This window comes from Triticum aestivum, chromosome 1A (genome assembly GCF_018294505.1).
Source record: "Triticum aestivum cultivar Chinese Spring chromosome 1A, IWGSC CS RefSeq v2.1, whole genome shotgun sequence".
Lineage (NCBI taxonomy): Eukaryota > Viridiplantae > Streptophyta > Magnoliopsida > Poales > Poaceae > Triticum > Triticum aestivum.
The window spans coordinates 453,298,246-453,305,466 of NC_057794.1; the positions used below are offsets into that span (position 1 = coordinate 453,298,246).

Sequence of the window (7,221 nt, forward strand, 5' to 3'; positions counted from 1 at the left end):
AGAAACACAAATAAACCTGAAAAAGAAATAAAATAGCAGTGTATAAGAATCGTTTTTCTTATAGATACTTAAAATGTACGATGTGTATTCACAAAATGTAGACCTGAAAAGATATATTTTACAAAATGTTAATTATGTATCCGAAAATGTTAAATGTGTGTAAAAATGTTCCTGTTGTATACAGAAAATATGCACCGTGTATGAAAAAAGTAGATATCAAAACATGTATTATGAAAAATGTAAATAACATATGATAAAATATTAAATGTGTATGAAAATGTTCATGCGGTATTGAAGAAGTGTACATTGTGCATCAAAAAGTAGACGTGTGTTTAAAATAATAATAATAAATATAAACCTAAACAGGAAACAAAGGAAACTGAAGAAAACGATAAGATAATAATGAAAAAGGAAATAAAGAAGAAAACAGACAAAATCAGCCGAAAAAACCGATGCAAAACATGAAAGTAGAAATCAAAGAAAAGAGATGAAAACCTGAAAATAACAAAGAAATGAAAAAATAAGAAAGAAAACAGAATGGGAAAAGCTCTCCTTCACCTGACCGATCACTCACGCGGCATCCGCCGGCTAAGCGTCCGTCAGATCGTCTGTTGATCGGACGGAGGACAGCCTCCCCGCTTCCGCGTGACACGCGTGCGTTTCTGAAACAGAGCCATTGTTTCAATACAGTTATTCTTGCAACTGACCAGCTCTATCGACTCTTGTCTCTGAGAGGGCTAGGGATACGCGGCTGGATTCGGGAGGCGGCGGCGGCGGGCGGCGCAGGGCGTTGGGCGGCATGGGCGACGGGGCGGCGCATATCCTCAGCGGTGGCGACGACGTCGATGGGTTCGGCGGTGGCCGACAGGTATGGATCGGACACCACCCCCCTTCCCCCCGAACAAGATGCTCCGGAAAGATGGGTGGCGGCCGGAAATTAGCGCGGATTTTTCTGCACTGATTGATTTTGCTTCCCTGTTCGATTTCTTGAGAATGCATTTGCCCGAAGGAACGGAACATCGTCAGAATTGTAGGTTTCCTTGTGCGGTTGGATTGTGTTCCTCAACTGTTGATGTGATTCTGTTGCGGCTGCTGTTCTACTGGAAGGCATTCTGTTGGCGTCCTGATGAACTGGACTGTTGATTTGGAGCATCTTGTTTGTCTGGTTTTGCTGGCTGAGATGGAAGCATAAACGAGCGAACTTGTTCATTTGTTGCATTGGATATGTGTGTTAGGTTGCTGAAATGGTAGTTTAGTTATTTGCTGCTGCAAATTAGCGAACGTGCTCTCACCTAGTTTGGAGGTTTTTCTTAGAATCAACTCTAGATCTTGGCAATTTGGATGCAGATTGTTTGATTTTAGTAGGGAACTGTTAAAAGAAACAAAACATAACCGAAATAGGACCCTCTTAGTTGGCGAACGATTCGCTGGGAGGAGGTGGGCCGGTGGGGATGTAAATGGCAAAGAAGTGGCGTCCATAAGTCCCTTTTAGTTAGTTTTAGCTACCTTCATAGTTCATTTTCCTCAAAAAAATGGCATGTCACCATGATGGAGACGATGGCGCGACAAGGAGCAGAGCGGTTGTAGGTAGTTCGGCGGCGTTGTAGGTAGTTCGAGGGCGCGACAACGAGTTTTAGGATCGTTTTTCTTTCAGTTTTTATGCTGCTGAAAATTTGTGCACTGGAGCGCATAGTTCTGAAAACTCATAGGTGTGTTTCTGAATTTCTGGAGCGTGCAGTTTGTGTAGGATCCCCTTGTTTCATTTTTATGAACCTCATAGTTTATGTTGTGATACGAATTTGTGCAGTAGATCCTCTTCTGCTGAAAATTTGTGCATTGGATCCCATTTGTGTGTTTTTAAATTTTCAGAGCGCACAGTTTCTGTAGGATCCCCTTTGTTTTATTTTTTCTGAAGCTTATAGTTTATGTTGTGATGCAGAGAGATCTTAAAGTTGCATGATCTCATTTTTGTGTTAGTTTCTGAATTTTTGCAGCTCATTGTAGCGGTGCTACGACATAGGGAGATGCTCTCGTCGTCGGCGCCGAGGTGGATGATGTAGATGATATAGGTGGTGTAGATGTGTAGATTGTTGATTTGACTTTCAGAATACGCTGCTGGAGCTCATGCTATCCCCTTGATGTGTTGTAGCTGATGATATCCTTTTCTGAATGTTTGTAGCTCAAAACCTCTGTAGCATTTTTACCTGGAAGTTAGTGATGCAGGATTTTGATGTGTTGTAGGGAATTAGTGGTACAGACTTGAAGTGTTGCAGGAAACTAGTGATGCAGGATTTTTCTTTTTAGTTCAAAGCTTCTGTAGCTCATGCAGTCATCCAGTTTGTAGTTTCAGAGAAACATATATGTAGTTTCAGAGAAGGGAAGGAAACATATATGTAATTTCAGAGAAACAACAGCTAAATTTCAGAGAAACTTACCTTTCTGAAACTAGTTTGTAGGTTATGTCTGTAGGTTATGTTTCTGAAACTACAGAAATGTTTGTACTGCTAGCTTATAGCACAGGGAACTCAGTTTTTGCTTTTGAAATTACATATATCTTTTCTCTAAAATTTAGCTACTGTTCCAATACTTTTCCATGAATCTTTAGCTCATGTTTATCTGAAATTAGTTGGATTAGCTAATGTTCTTTCAAACCTGCATTTTATCTGCAGTTATATATGAAATCTTCAACTTTTGCTTCAATACTTTTCATTCTCTGATAAGTAGACATGCATTGCTGATGGTTTTCATGTTTTCATTTTTGCTCTTGTTTCGCAGCAGGCCTATCTTCCAAACTCGTTGGTCGGCAAAGCGGCTGCGCGAAATACTAATATTTTCCATTTTTTGTATTCCTGCTTTTTCTATGCTCAGGACACGAGGTCGTTGCTCAATTTTCGAACATTTGTAGCACCAAAGCTTTTCAAGCACCCTCAGAACACTCTCAACTCAGACGAAGAGTTCCATAAACTGCTGAGAAGCTCGTAGAAGATGACAATCAGACCACAAACTCGCTAGCTTAGTTTTTTATTTTTTTTATTTTGTGAGTCCATGTGTCCGAAACATCCATTTATGTAACTGAAAACAGCAAGTATCATGCCGGAGCTATCTAGAAGTTTTTTGTTGAACTTAAGATTGGAGCATCTATCATGCTGGGCATATCTTATTTTCCTTTTTTTAGTTTGTTTTGAAATGCTGGAGCACCATCCATGTTGATCCATGCTGACCCATGTGAATGTGAACTAGAGATTGATGGAGAGTTGGTAATGAATATGATTGGCCTTTTTTGCAGCTTGGTATATTTTTGTTTTCATTGGGTTTTTTTTGTGCTGAAACAGTGAAATCGTACTTCATGCGCCATGTATATTTACTGGCATTATATTGCTGAAACAATTCATTTTTTTAACTGAAACCATCTTGCATCATCATGTATGTATGTAAATTATTGGAGGGAGGACAAAATGTGCTTAGCAATAGTGAGAATATGTCAACATTTGCTGAAAGCATCATTCATGTTCTGGATCAGACCTCAAAAAACTGTTCAAAACACAAGATGTTTCAAGTATTGGAAACATGTTTTTTCAACATGAAAACAAAAATATTGTAAGGAGGACAAAATGAAGAAAACAACAAATTCAAAACTATTTCAAGATACAAAATGTGAGCCTTTCTTGTCTGTTTTCTTGCAGGATAGTGCTTTGTTTTCCTCTATTTTCAGGCACACATAGGTATCAATTTCAGGCACACATAAGAATATGAGATCTTTTTATTTCCTCTGTTTTTCCCGTAACATAGTTTTTGCAAAATGGAAATATATATTAAATACATCATCAATGTTGCAAAATGGAAACTATGAATGTTTTTTCCTCAAGCACAATGTGAGGCTCAAAAGAAAATGAAAAACATCTTATGGAGCATTTCCTTGGAGCAGTTTTTTCCTAGAGGTTGAGTTGCGTTGCTTGGGCATTTCTCGGAGCATTTGTCATCACCGCTCTCAAGTACACACAGTTTGGTACATCATGTCCAACCTCTGAGCAGAATTGACATTTAGGTGGTGCTGCCACTGCCTCTGTCGCAGCTTTGAGTGGTCCACATGTCTACACATTGTGCCCTTCTTCTTTGCAGAATGTGCAGCGAATACTCCTTTTTCAGATTTTGGCTTCCCTGTTGCCGTTGTCTTCTTCTCTTCTTGTTTTGACTTCTTCTTCAGCTTGTCATCTCGCTGCTCTACCAAAGTCTTCTTCCTCTTTTCTCTTTCAGTTGGTCTCCCTTTCTTAGGCACACGAGCTGGATTCTGTAGCATATCTGGTTGTGGTAGGTCATCATGCAATGTTTCTGTTACGACAGCTGCTGCTGGTGGTGGTGTTTCACTCTATTGTGCTACTTGTTGTACTGGCAGTGCTCCTCTCCTCGATGCTACGAAGGGAGGCTCAAGAACCTTTATTGCTTCATCCGATATTTTGTAAGCATCGTCATTGCAACATGCATTCGAGGTAAGCCATGTTAACCTTCAACACAAGGAGTTCTATTTCAGTTTGTTTGTGGAGGGGTGTCTGAAGTCCAGCAATCGCCCAGTTCTGGCCATGCTTGTTGTTGTTGCTTCAGACAACCTATCCAACAAGTATCACTACGAAATAACTTGAACATCGAGGTGCAACATCACCCTTATTATGTGGGCACAAACCAGGCCATTCATCTCAAAGTAGTGGCAGCTGCATTGAAACACCTCTTCATAGATCATAACATGCACGGAATAATGCTTTGGGTTCTCATATGAGCTTGATGTTAGCTTGAATAGGAGACCTTGCCCTTGGTACTCGGTGTCTTAGTTGACAATGTAGCCGGTAGAAGTAGTGACATGTTTCTGGAACTTGCCAAAGATGTTTTGTGTGTAGTAACCAGCGGCTTGGCGCTCAATGTGTATATGTAGCATCACAAAAGGACACAAGGTCCACAAAACAGATCATAAGAAAACATTTGTTTGGATTATTTTGTAATCCTATTCTTCTGGCATTTTCTTGTTATATCCATAGCAGCACTAGGCCGCCTGCAGGTGTTGCTTGCTTCTGTTTGCAATGGTCTCCAAGGTGCTACTTGTTTCCGGTTTATCAGCTTTTCTAGCATGCACACACCCAAAGACCCTCTTGATCATTACGGCATCTCTTGCTTCTGTCCCTTCTTCTGGTTGTACTTTGTTGAAGATATGTGTGTGCCAAAACCCAACTTGAAGGCATAGTCATTGTAGAATTTCTTTGCATCCTGAATTGTGTCAAAGACCTTGCCAACATAGGGTGGTAGTGGCTGCGATGAAACATCTCCATCATTCGAATCATCTTGCATCGCATCATCAACATGCAACAAACCATCTGAATCTTCATTATCATGGACAGAGAAGTTCCCTTGGACATAGCTCCCTTCCCCTTCATTCGCAGCTTCCTAAAATGAGGCGCAAGTTTTTGTTTTCGTAAAATATAGCAGGTGTTGTGCAACAGTCACTTTTTTCATCTACAAGGCATCAAGAGTTATATTGTTGTTTCAGAATTTTCAGAATTGCCGGAATTTCAGAATTTCATCTACAATGCATCAATAGATACATGGCATAGACACATACATGGCATCAACAGTTGTATTTTGCTGTTTCAAAAATTCATGCAATCCATGCCATTCATAAACAAAATTGAAATCAGAGACAACAACTAGCTATGTGTTTCTTCTGTTGATAAACAACAAAAATGAGATGTTTCAGATACATGTTACAGAGATACAAGAAGGAGGCAGAGGTTTAGGGTTGTGCCTTGGCTTCACCCACATAATTCTGAAACTTTATTTTAGGTACCACACCATGAATCAAACAGGCCGCTTCTGATAAATAGGATCTACAACATTACAGTGACACGCAGCTCAGGGATTCAGATTCAAAAACTTACCCAACTACCCTGATTTGATCTTGTCGAAGTAGTTTCAGGAAACACAACCGGGGGGGGGGGGTTGTGAACCACGGCGATACTCCATATCACGGCAGAAGCCCCCCGGCGGCGGTCGGAGCTGAGAACGACGGCCACAACTGTTCTCGAAGCAGGGGGCCGCAGCTTGCTTGATCTGCATCGGATCCCAGCATGCGCCGCGCAATGTGGTGCGTCATTGTGTTGCAGGATTTGCCGTCGACGGCCTCACTCCCTATAGCGCGCCGGCAGCAGGGTTTTCGCGGTGGCGGGGGCTGGCGCCGCGCTGCGCGCAGGTGTGTCTGGATGGCAAACATGGTTTTTTTGTTTCTGAAACAGAGCGGTTGCTGCAGGAATAGTCACGCAAGCGGTAGTTCGATCGAACGGTTGTCGGGGCGCGTATCGGACGGTCGATTTCGTTGCGTTCAGTCGCCCGGTTTTCCCGGATTTTATTTTCTTTGTTTTTTAGGTTTCTATTTTCCTTTTCTTTTTTCATTCTTTCCTTTTTTTTCTATCTCATTTTTATCGGTTTCTTGTTTTTTTGCAATCTTCCACAGTTTTTTTTGCAACGTTCCACAGTTTTGCATTTCTTTCTTATTTTGCTTGTACGAACATCGGCCGGAGCCAGCTAAGCAGGGAATCATTTTTTTTGTTTTTTTCCTGGATGGTTTTATATGGATTTTTTCCCCTGACTATCGGTTTGTTGGGATTCGATCTTCTTTATTTTTTTCATTCCCTGTTTTTTTTCAAAAGAAAACTCTTTGTTTCCTTTTTCTTTTTGTTCTCCTTTTCTGATTTTTTTACTTTTAATTTGTTAAATACACACTGGTTTTTTCCAACTATAAGTTAATCATTTTTCAAAATATATGTTGGAATATAGTTTGAGTACATGTTGAATTTTCTATATAATAGACAGTCACCACATAAAAGTAGGTGAAAATTTTATAAACACACATTAGAAAAACTTTTCAAATATTTGTTTAAAAATATGGTACATTTCTAAACATACTTTGAGTTTTTTTAAATGCATGCCGAAAACAATTCTAAATACCCAGTGAAGAAATTGTCTTAAGATACAGGACACAATGAATATTGTAAAAGTACACTGTGAAAATTTTTAAACACATGTTGAACTTTTCAAAAATATATTAACACTCTTTTCATATAGCATTTAATAAAAATAGATGGATATTTTTTAAAGTACGTGAGCAGTTTCTTTGTATTATATGCCCTAGATACAGTAAAGTGGTGAACTTTTGTGTTTTATTCTCAAAAATGGCAAAAA

The 7,221-nt window shown here is 39.8% G+C and overlaps 1 long non-coding RNA gene across 1 annotated transcript; it reads left to right on the top strand.

Moving 5' to 3' along the window:
- Positions 1 to 697: 697 nt before the first annotated feature.
- LOC123146367 (uncharacterized) lies at positions 698 to 3,122 on the top strand. The gene is made up of 2 exons (XR_006472717.1): positions 698 to 868; positions 2,776 to 3,122. It is a non-coding gene; the product is annotated as an uncharacterized lncRNA (long non-coding RNA).
- The last annotated feature ends 4,099 nt before the right edge of the window (positions 3,123 to 7,221 follow it).